The following is a 12,368-nucleotide window of genomic DNA, read 5'->3' as shown; positions in this document are numbered from 1 at the left end:
ATTCACACAGCTTAGGAGGGGCCAGACATCCTTCCACTTTTCAACCCACTGTAAGCACAATTGGTTCACCCAAGGTCCATAAAACTAGAAAAAGTTACCTCCTCCAGAGTGAGGTGGCAGAAAATATGTTCATTTCCTGCTTTGTGCCAGTCCCATGGCAAAGTCTAGGCTTGAAGAAAATTGCCTTACCAAGAATCACTGAACTCCCACCCACAGCCTTCAATGCCTTGAACACAGCTTCCTCTGTGTCTATAGCTCTGCACATTTCTGGTCATTACTAACATTCCCTGGCATGCAGGGTGGGTGTCATGCCCAAAACATGACTGTATCACAGGTCTTTTGAGAGAGCCTGATGTTCCCATTCTGCAAATGACAAGACAGGACTTCAAGATCTTCCACATCCTAGGTCCCCAGAAAGAAATGGCTAAACACCTGGACTTTTGTGTTTGAGCCAATGTTTCTTAGAAGTTGTGCCCCAGGAAGCCACCAAAGCCCCTGGTATTGTTTGTGCCTCCCTGGCTCTCGGGAGGGTTTCTCACTCATTATGCCCTCTCACTTGAGCCATGCATACCCCAACCCAGCTCTGAAGCCTCAGGGAAGCAGACTAACGGTGTTGGCAACCTGATGTTGAGCCCAACATATCTCTGCTTTTCCTGGCCCTGAAACCATTCCTACTCTTAAAGAGATGTGCACCTGGCTGATGGCTTCAATGTGGTGGGTGCCCTGGCCTGCTTCCTTATTGACTTCCAGACAGGCTCTTCCAGACAGGCAAGGCAGCCACTCATCCACCTCCAGGGGAATCCCAACTACCATGAGTAGGAATGCCTGGCACTCCCAAGGAACACTAAGTGTTTGAGGCCCACACCCACAGCCCAGGCACTTAGACTACCAGCAGGGAGGCCCCAGGCCTGTGTCTGCAGTTCAGGATGAAGTAAAGTGAGGAAATACAGCCCTAGGTCAGGGACAATGCAGATGCTGAACAGGCCAACTTCTGGGCAGAGGAGATGACTCAGGGGCTAAAAGTACTTGCCACAAACCCTGACAATTTGGGCTGTTTGCCCAGAGCCTGCAGAATGGAGAACTGACTCAAGTAAGCTGTCCTCTGACCTCCACACACACACCCAGGCACATTCATATACTAAATAATTGTTTTGTAAAGTGCTGACTAGAACTGCCAAACTTGGTAACAAGGCAGAATCCCAAAGTTAAACTGGCAACTTCTCTGGCTTCTCTTCCTCACAGATAGCCCTGCACCTCTACCCCTCCCACTCCAGGAGGACCCCCAGGTGGCATAGGCAGAAAACACCAGGTAATAAGCACTTGGTTTATCACCAGACACTGCAGAGGGCATCTGGCAAATGGAAGGAACCAAGACAGACAGAAGGACTGGATGGGCTGGACTGAAGCAGCTTCTCTCACTTGGGGCTGCCAACTGTGTACTTCGTTCAGTCTAGGGTTCCAAGAATGAGCTGAGGTCCTCTGGCTATTGAGCTCATGAAAGCCCTACCCATGACCGTTAGACCACTGTGGGGAAAGTGACCCTTGGGCAGGGCTGGCCAAGATTAGGCAGGGTCTGAGAACAGAGGCTTGCTGAAGACCCTGCTACCCTGGCCTCCCCATCATGTTTCCCTGAGACTCAGTTTCTCCATCGTTAGAACACCCGCATGCTCTCAGTGTCCCAGAGCTTTCGGATAGGATGCACAGCCAGCCACCCCCCATCTCGCCTGCCCTCCCCCTTTTCCAGGCTGCCTGAGTGCATGTCTGGGAGGAGCCGGGAAGAGAAGTGGGTATCATCGAACTAGGGTTGGGGTCCTGAGGGTGGGGCCGAGGTGGAAGCAGTTCCGTTGCTACGTGCAGCCCTAGCAACGCACCCATTCAGCAGAGACAAAGGCTCTGTCATTTGAGCACAGAGGCGCTGCAGTGGCTCTTGTTCTCGCACACGGCTCTGTCTGTGGGTGGGGGCGGGCCAGAGGGGGGCTGGGCCCATTGGGTGCCAGGTGGCTGCATGCTCTGATCCTGCCTAGCCTAGCCGTGTGCCCTGCTTAGCCCTGCGCTCCAGCCCCCTTTAGCAGACCAGAAGCTGACGGTCCAAGGCAGCCTCAAACCTAGGTCTGTGATCACACCCCTATGACTAGCCCCATCTGTGTAGATGAACCTGCTGCACCACTGGCTACCTACTTATGGCTCCCTTGGACGCTTTGGCCTCCTCCCTTGGCTACTAGACCAGAGTCAGAGGGGGCCTGGGGTTGGGCACTAAATTAGCCTCAGCAAGAGTTCTGAAAGCAGGCTTGTCTTCAGTCTTGAGTATAGTATTTGAGGCTAGGCTAAGACTGTGGGAACGAGGTTGACTAGGACTGGTTGTCTCCATATCCTCTAGGGTGAGCCCCACTCTAAGACCTGGGTAGACCCTGAGGCCTGATCCAGTTGCCCACAGGTCACCTGTCATGTCTTATTGGTCACTGGGTTGGAAAAAGCACTTGCCCTGGGGTTTGGAATGGTTTTTAAGGAGCCCTTCATTAAGGACCCAGGTACACAGGGTGGAGGCCAGGTACACAGGGTGGAGGCTGGAGGCAGAGCTAGGGTTCAGAGACTGGGAGACAGGCAGGCTGCTTGGTCATTGCCTCTCTGCCTAGCACCAGCTCTAGGAAGGGGTCCACTCACTCAATCCCTCTCTCCAGGGAGGTCCTGTATGGTTGTTTCACTTTCAACTTGGAGCAGTACTGCCCAGGGGCAGGAATGGGGTCTACCCAGGAAGAGCAGTACCTGAAGTCCTGAATATTGTCTGTTCCACAGCTGGAGAAAGAACAAGGTAGATGGATCGGCCCTTTCTCCCATTTGCTTTGCTCTGGGTGCTCCCTTGCCACTCCCCAAAGAGGCCTTGGCGTTGAAGTCTGCCAGCCTGCAGGCTCTAGCTTTCCAGTGCTGAGGACAAGATCCCTAGGGACAGTCTCCATCTACACTGTCCTAACATTTGCTGTGTTCCTAACCCAGCCCACCACACTAGCTGGTCCCTTGTTCCAGTCTCACTGTCTCCTGTGTTCTGTAATGGAAGAGAGGTTGTGGAGATGTTGAGTTGATGAATTGTGCACAGGCTAGGACAAGAAATGTGTTTCCCCTCACTGGGCCCCCATTATCAGACACCCTAAAAATCCAATCAGAACTTTACTCTCAGATTAGTGGTTAGGAAACTGAGGCCCAAGTACTTAAACCCAGCTTTTGTGTCAGGGGCCCAGGCCCACTTCCCTGCTAGGAACCCTGGGGATAGGAGTCCTGGGTAAGCCCCACCTCTGGTTGGACACCAGAGTTTCTGGTGGTAGTATTGGGAGTGACAAGCCATTTCCAAGCTGCTTCTCAAGGCCTAATATTAGAGTTTCTGAGGCCTTAGTTTCTTTGTCTTTCAAGTGGGCCTATAGAATCTGCCACTGTTCTCCTAATCATGATTGATTGATGGAGAAATCAAGGCACCAGACAGTACCAGGCAAGAAGTAGATCTCAGAAGATCCCAGGCTGTGGGATTCTCTCAGGCCATGGCCCAGGGACCTGAAGCCTGTGGGTCAGTAGATCCAGGGAGGATCTGAAAGGAGAGGTGCTGGGCTTAGCCCCACCTATCTGGCTCCAGGGTCCCTTCCCTTTCCCTGGCCAGGAATACCTGCTCTGCCCTGAGCACCCCAGCTGCCTTCTTCTCTGCCATCCTCCATAATGCATGCTGTAGCTACAGGGTGGCACAGGTCAGATCTGGGACCCTTGCTGGAGCCTTGCAGATGGGTCCTTGCATCTATGGTGACCAAGGCTAGAGGGACCCCAGTTCACCCTTCCTTGATTTCTTTCCCACAGCCCACTCACTGTACTTACCTCTCTATTGTAAATAGTATAGACAAGGAGGATGTATGGGCCCTAAGGATAGACCCAAGGCCATTAAGGAACCCCATCCACTCTGTGGCCTGCCCTCCCTCTTTGCCTCAATCAAGAGCCCCGGACCACAGTAGAGAGACTGAGGGACAGCGAGAGACAGGAAGAAATCAAAGCCTGCCTTGCCCTCCCTCTAACCCTTTGGTTTGCAGCCCATTTACTCCCATTACAGCACCCACAGGAGTGGAGAAGATATCTTCCTGAAGACCCAAAGCCCAGTGTTTTACTCTGTGCCTCTGCAGAGAGGCCTGGTCTCTTGCTTCCTTCAGGGCCTGAGTGTGAAGGGTTCGGCATTCAGGGCAAGGGCAGAAGTTGCCACCCACAAACTACTACCATGTTTGGGTCTCATGTGCCCCATTTGCTGAACAGAGAGTCCCAAGATAATGTGGTCCAATGGGTGAGACTTGGAGCCCAGAACTTACTCAGGGACCATGTGACAACATGTTTAAGCCTGAGGCCAAGACCAGAGAACACTGAATTCCTAGGTCTCCCAGCCCTCACACAACTAAGTTGACACCACCACCTTTTAACCCCTAAGACAGATCTGTCCCTTCTGCATTGCCTTCCCCACACATTTCCTTTTCATAGTCTTCCCCAGCAAACAAAAGCATCTTTCTGAACTACCTAACCCTACCTGATGCCTAATACCGTCTACAGCTCCCATTGCCTACTGTAAAATTGGAGTTCTCTCTAGCAGCTTTAGAGTCCAGAACTGTCTGGTCCCCATGTCCTCTTCTGCCCCCTTTCTCACCAGCCCTCCTCATATTGCCTATTCCTCTGGGTCCCACAACAACCCCCTCTGCATAGAGCTTTCACACTTTAGTTGAGAATCAGTCTTTCCCCATAAGTGGTCCTTCTGTGCCCATACTGCTTTGGTTGTCTTTTGGTCTTTCAGCCTTGGTGGTACCACACTGTGGTTGCGTAGTGCAAGATGGGCATGTTAGTCCTATACACTACATTCTCTGGGGTGTGAACCAGCACTGGCCTGGGGTGGGGAGGATCTATGAAGTATGAATGAATGAATGAATGAATGAATGAATGAATGAATAAGTCCCCACTCACAGAGCTTTGGCATGCATGAGGTCTTATGTTCAGCCCTTTGTAAAGGTTATTTCAGTTGGACCACCAGAAGGTTCCTTGAGGTGTGGAGGACTTCAGTTCCCATTAGACAGGCCTACCAGTGTAGATGTGAGCTACAGCTAGTTACAGAAATGGGGCATTGCTCTCCTGCCACCAAACTAGACATCGTGGATCAGAAGGAAACAAAATCACCTCTGAAGAACAAATGAGGCTGGGCCTCATCATCATCCTGCCAAGTCTACGGCCAATACGGAAGAGTGGGGCTGCAGGTGCAGGGAAGGAAGAGAGACAGAAGCACAGGGGTGGGATGGAAAGGAGAGAAAAGCAAAGTCAGGTCTGCGGAACTCACAAGAGATCCAGGCCCCAAGGACACAGCCTGGGATGAGTCAGGGATTTGTCTTACAGCACCCTGCCCACAGGAACCCAGGGACGGAGGCAGAGGAGCCACAGACTGGGAGAGGAGAGGGTTGAGAGAATGGAGACAAACCTAGGGGCAATGCCAGGAAAAATATCAATAGAGGGGATGGGAGATGAAGAAAACATTGACAGCCTGAGAGACAGAAAGAACCAGAGAAAGTTCAGAAGAAAAAAAGAAGCAGAAGGGAAAGATAAAGGGAGGGAGAGGTTGAAGGGGAGTGGCATAGGGTGTTTGCTGGTTGTACCTCTGACCTGAGTCCCCTTCCTGGCAGGGCTGGAGAGCAATCCTGGTCATGAAGGGCAGTGACAGCAAGCTGGTGTAATCACCATGACAACAAACTTCTGTCACCTTTGTATCCTGTATTGAGCTAGAGGAAGCTTCCCAGAGTCACTCAGCCTTGTGGGGCTGAGCTGGAATAGAACCTCTGAGTGCTGGGCACCCAAGCTATGTTAGTAAAGGGGACACAGAACCAGTGCTCTGCATTTAGACCAACAGGCTCTTAGGGACCATGTTTGCTCTGTCATTGTTGGGGTCTGCCTTGGTGAGGCCCTCTTCTCGAGAGGCAAATCCCACCCTCTGGTATGCACGCTTGTGTGCTTGTGTACATGTGTTTCTGCAGGTGTGTAAGCACATGTATATATATGCATGTGGTGGTCACAGGTGATATTAGGTCTCAAGCTCAATTGCTATCCACTTTATCTTTTGAGACAAGGTCTCTTTGGACCCATTCAGCTAGTCTGACTGACTAGCAAGGTCCAAGGACCCTCTTATCTTTACCTACTCAGAGCTGGGGTCATAGGTACATACCACAGCATCCAGCTTTTTATGTGAGTGCTAGAGATCAGAATTCAGGTCCTAGTCTTCACGTGACAAGTACTCCACATACTAAGTAATCTCCCAAGGAACTCCTTTCTTTATTCCATCTTTTTTCCATGGTCACCTAGAAGAGAATGGCCAAGTCTCCCAGGTCCCCATGGGCCAGTACCTTTCCCATCCTTGCCTTGTCCCCTCACCACTGTTCAAGCCTTTATCTGGGTCATGGTCAGCCTCTGCTTTATGAATGTCACCTTCAATGGGACTTTTTTTTTTCCTGATGTATCCCTGGCACCTCACATGGTAAGTGACCTTGCTGTGACATGAATGGATGAGTAGTAGTCAGGGCTCCCTCCTGAGGACCTGTCTGCAGTCAAAGCCAACCACCAAAGAGACTAAGAATCCAGACACAGGCCAGGTGGTGGTCCACACCTTTAATCACAGCACTCAGGAAGTAGAGGCAGGTGGGTCTCTGTGAGTTCAAGGCCAGCCTGGTCTACAGAATAAATTCCAGGACAGTCAGGGTTACACAGAGAAACCCTGTCTGGGGTGGGGGCAGACTTAATCTCCCAAAAGTTGGAGATAGAAGTATGTACCTACACATTCAATTTAACTCAGTTTATTCCAAGTTCCGAATTTCATGGCTTTGGTATTTAGGGGTTTCCTTTTTGTTGTTGCTTATTTAGACACACCCATCTTATTTCCTCTTGCTTTGAGGCCTTGGGCAAGCAACTATACAAGGCCTCAGTTTCTCTATTGATGAGTTTGTTTGTGAGCTGGGCCAGAGCAATCTCACAGGCATCAAAAGCAGGACTTACAGTCTCAGATCTCATCCCTAAACCTATGTCATCACACATAGGATGGCCTGAGCCAACCTCACAGTGGCCTAGGAACACCCAAAGAGAGGGCCTACTGGTAATCCTTAGAGTGGCCCAGATACCAAGACCCTTGATCATCCCTTTGGTAAACCTCAGCTTCCTCTACTGTCCAGTGAACCAAAAGTACCCCATCATGTCCCACTTGTGGATGAAAGGACATCATTTGTCATACCACACTTATTCTCTCTTTTTGTAGCATGTCCCACTTTGTTGTTGTATGTGTTCTGTGATGGAGGCTCACTCCCACCCCTCACCCCCATTTAGTTCTGGCAAACCACACACTCTGAATCCCAGCGTGCCAGAGCCCCCCATTCTACATGGTCAGGGACTAGAAATACCTGGAAGGAATTGAGGACCAAAGCAGCATAGGCCCAGCCAGGTCAGGCTAAGAACAGATAGCAGGGTCATCCATGACCCTGTGGATAAAAGAGGCAGAACTGAGAGGCCAACATGCTCCCTAGGGTCTGATGGATAAAGCAGCACCCAGAAAGACAGCCTACAGCTGCAGACTGGAGGAACATTCTGCAAAGACCTTGGGTGGACCTTACTTCCTTCTTAGGAGGGGTGTTGGTACTAAGAGATGAGATTTCATACCAAGACTAATTTGCAAAAATGAGGGCAGCTGCCCACAGATGGGCAGGGATATGGGTCAGCCCTTCTCCAGGGGCCTGGGTTCTCTGTTTTCTCAGGGACTTGGTGGCTTGAATGGTTCTGCTGTGGTGTGGATGGCTCAAGTGAAGAATGGCACAGAGGAGGCAGGCTACAGGAAGAAGGTCACCCTATCATGCTCCAGCAGTCATTCTGGGGAGTGGGAAGGTCCTTGGCAGAGATGGAGACCTGAATTTTTACTCTGATCCTGAACTGGGGATAGCCTGACTTGAGGAATCCTGTCTTGTCTCAAGAAAACTTGTGTCACCTTCTGCAGACAGTGAGGCCTCAGGACAGTGGCTGGAATACACAGGCCTTGTACAGCATGGCATAGCCAAGTGTAAGTGCCACATAAGTAAGGTCACACATGTACATGTTTTACATGGGCTCACATTTGGCCACACATGCCAACGCAGACTCACCATGCTCACATTCAATTCATGTGGGGTGCCAGCTGGCCTTGCACCCCAATCTCATCCTGCCCCTTGGCTTGGCCTCACCACATCTGGAACCTGATCTTCTGCTGCAGACCAGGCTTCAGGTCAGCATGCGTGGATGGTGGTGGCTGCTGGACACAGTGACCATCATCAGGTGGACCAGGATACAGGTGTTGGCTTAAAGATTGGGTACCAGTGGGCAAGAGGAATCCCCTCTTCCCATCATGTCCTTCTCTTGTGACACCCACACTCCCTACCTCACAGTCAGCACAAACATTATTATGTGTTTCTCATAATGGTTAATGAATAAAGCACTGCTGGCCAATAGGAAAGCAATATAGGAGGGACTAGGAGACAAGGAGGAAAGAGGAAGTAGGAAGTCAAGATGGAGAGACTGGGGAGAGCACAATACCAGCCCATTCCCCAGTAAGATGAAAGCACGTGGAAATACGTAGATTAACATAAATGGGTTAATACTTAAGACTGAGCTAGCCAATAAGAAACTAGTACCTGGCCAACAGCATTATATCTAATACAGAGTCTCTATGTGTTATTTGGGGCTGGCATGGCGGCGGGACAAGACCAGCGGCAGACGTAAAAAACCTTACTCCTTAGGCCCCACAAAGGACCAGATGACATCTGTGTGTGCATTGAGCTGGCAGTGCCCAGAAGCCACATAGTCATGGGGAGTCATTGCTAGAGTGATGGCCACAATGACCACAGGAATGCCTAGGAAAGGAGAAAATGGCCTTAGACATACCACCACTCATTTCTTTCAAGGATATGACCTGCAATTGTCCCCTGGTATCCTTGGGTCAATCCAAGAAACAGGCAGTGTGTATGTGTGTGAGGTCTGGGACCTGATACTATTGGTTGCAACAGAAAGCATCAAGACTGGGCTAACGTCTTAGGGTTGGGAAGCCAGTGAACAGAAAGGGTGGCAATTGGCACAGTGTTAACTGGTTTCAGAGTAGGAGGAGCAGCACTGGAGGTGGGGAGCTGAGGCTGCTAAATGGAGGGGGCTTAAGAGAAATAGGTTGGGTAAAGCTGGAGTCTGCTATAACTGAGGAAACTGTGTTCACATCAGAGAGACAGACAGGTCTGGGATAACGATGAGTACTGGGTGTTCAGTGGTACTGGGTACTTTGTATTACGTAGTTCTGAGGAGCTGTTGCATGCTGAATGGCACTGATGGGCCTGGGGGAAGGGCCCAGGTGTGGGGCAGTGTTGGATAACAGTGGAGAAAAGAACAAGAGTGGGGATCAGGGGTCCCCCCCCCAGCCTACAGCATAGTATAGCCTCATCCTGGTACCTGGGTGCATGCTCACAGCTACCACCTTGCTCCATAGCAGTAGTTCCCCCATCAGTATCCAGGAAGGCAACCAGAAAAAGAAGATGCATGGCAGCTGTGACAGCCATGCAGGCCACATGGAGGAAGATGGAGGTCACCAGTGAGGTCAGCTCTGGGCAGAACCTACCTTAATCCTATAACCATAGTTGCCATTCTCATCCAAACAGGAGTCAGGGGGCTGACTCTGTCACTTGTATCATCTGGGTCTTTCTTCTCTGGGATTTTTCCACTCCAGGGCAAGGAAGCCCTCAGCAAGTAACAATGGGAAAAGACTCCAAAGATAGCTCATGCTTTCTGGCCCCAGAGCTTACATGCCACCTGATGGTTGCTTACCTTGTTAGCCTTTACCCAATCATTAGTCATGAGGAAGTCCTCAGCAGAGGCCAGGGTAAGAGTGAAATTCTTGGGAATTGTGGTCTGCTCACAAGTGGGGACCCTGTAGTAGGCAGAAGGGCTGACTAGTGAGGACAGCCCCATGAACCTCAAGTCCTTCTGGTCTGGTCTTGCTTGGGTGCCCCGGTGCTGGACTCATGCAGGCAGCCCAGCTCACCCTAAGAGAAGCTCCAAAAGCTCATGGGGATCACTATTGACTCTGAAAGGAGACAAGTAGAGTCCTGATGTGAGATACTTCCTCACCCAGCTACCAGGAAGAGCAGGAAGCTGGTAGCAAGAGCATACAGGACCACACCACAACCCACAAATGACACAGTCCTCAGCAGTGACTCCTCTTCAGGACCTCCCTGCAAGGAGGAACCCATCTCCATTGTGGTTTTCACGGGATTCATCCTTCCTGGGGAGTCTCCTTAGGTGGTCAAGGATTGTAACAGCACCAATCACCAAGGACCAGGCCTGCACACAGTAGGTGCCTAATAAGTGAACACTTGAGTGGATCTTTCTTGCTGGATCTCCCTAAAAGCTACCCTTCCAGGCAAGCTTCCACTGACTCAGCAGAGTCCTGAATAGGAAGTGACTGACACATCCATGGAGCAGGTGATTTCCATAAGGATGTCAGACAGCTGTTAGAAATGAGGCCACTAGTGGGTTATGATGTGATATTTATATAAAATAAGCACATAAGTTTTCCTGGGCTCTTCCAGACCCAGTATCTTCTTATGGCACCAGCCCTATCTAACTTGACCATGACACAGGAGCACTGGGTTCCTTTCTGGCCCCAGGGAGCCTTTCTTTCAACATCTACTCTGGAGTATGCTTCCCTGCTGACTAAGTCTTCTCTTCCTCTCACACTCATCTGGGATCATGACTTATCTACAGGCTCTTTGTGACCAGCAGGACATCCTCCTGGACCATAGGTTCTAGACCCCAGAGCTCCACACATCCCTACCTGACACCCCATCATATCACCATCTTGGTCCTCTACAAGCCCCATGTCCAGCCAGGTTTTGGTCCCTGACTCACCCTCCAGGGCAGGGTCTCAGAATGAGTTGGCCTGGCTTCCTTTCTTGCTCTGCAACATCCTCCCTCTGCAGATGTGGCTACTCTGTCTCTTCCCTGCTCACCTGAACTTCAAACGCCTGCAGCAGGATGGCAAAGCTGGTGCTATGGTTGCAGAAACAGGTAGTAGAGTCCAATTGCACAGTAAGCACCAAGCAGTAGATGGTGGCCCAGGAGTCCCTTGCTGAGGTGGGGTTGGAAGGCAGCAAAGGGACTCTTGAGAAGTGGCAGACATCAGGGAAAGGAGGGCAGGCAGAGATCTCTCCACAGAGCCTGAAGCCCATGGCTGCCTTGCCTCTAGCCAGAGATGTGTTCTTGGGCAGTACCTGATCCTCTGGGCCCCAGTTTCCCATCCACCAAATGTGCTTGATTTTCTCAGAGATGACATGACTAGAGGAGGTCAGAGGAAATGGTGGCCTCCATTCTTGCCTGTACTTGTTGCTAAACATTTATTGCTGATGCCATTCTCTTAGGTGGAGATTCCATCAATGTCTCAGGAAACCCTCTAGCAGCCACTGGATAGCAGAGTCTCCTTCTGGGTACCTCTCAGAGTCAACACTATCTCCTTAATAGGCCTTCTAGGGTAGAAGTTCAATGCTATGGAGGTAACACATACCCCAGCTTCTCCTGGAGCTGTATTAGGTCTGGAGTCACCCTGAAAAGCAGTTTTGGGGAGACCCCAAACAGCCTTGAGTCTGAACATCATTTTTCAAACTGCCTTATTCAGGGATTGGTGAGGTGGTTTGTCAGAGAAAGGTACCTGCTGCCAGGCAAACCTGGCAAACTGGGTTCAATCCCCAGGAACCACATGTTAGAGAGAACTGACTCTTGAAAGTTGTTCTCTGACCCCCACATGTGTGGCATGTGAATACCTATACACATACAAAGTCATAAATAATACATAAATATGACAAACTTACTTGACACTGAAGTTCCAGAAAGCACAAACAGGCTTCAGAATCTTCTTCAGAAAGGCCTAGGGGTAGGAAATGAGGGCAGGGCAGGTACATGAGTGTGTATGGAACTGGGGCAGGTGTGCTTATGAGTGTGTGTGTGTATACTCGTATGTGTGTGCTCTTTTCTACAAAGATACCACAAACATAAGTTGTACAAAAGACAGCCTTTTCAACCAGTGGTGCTAAGAAAGCTGGATATCCACTTGTTGAAGAATGAAACTAGATCCCTAACTCTCACTTTGCATAAAAAAAATCAATTCTGGGGCTGGTGAGATGTCTCAGCAGGTAAAGAGGCTTGGTACTAAGCCTGATGACCTGAGTTCAATTCCTGAGGCCTACATAGTAGAAGGAGAAAACTGACCTACACACACACACACACACACACACACACAGTGTAGCTCATGTGTGCACATGCATTTGCACAGA

Source organism: Phodopus roborovskii, unplaced genomic scaffold (assembly GCF_943737965.1).
Source record: "Phodopus roborovskii unplaced genomic scaffold, PHOROB, whole genome shotgun sequence".
NCBI classification, from domain to species: Eukaryota; Metazoa; Chordata; class Mammalia; order Rodentia; family Cricetidae; genus Phodopus; species Phodopus roborovskii.
Note: the sequence above shows the minus strand (reverse complement) of the source record.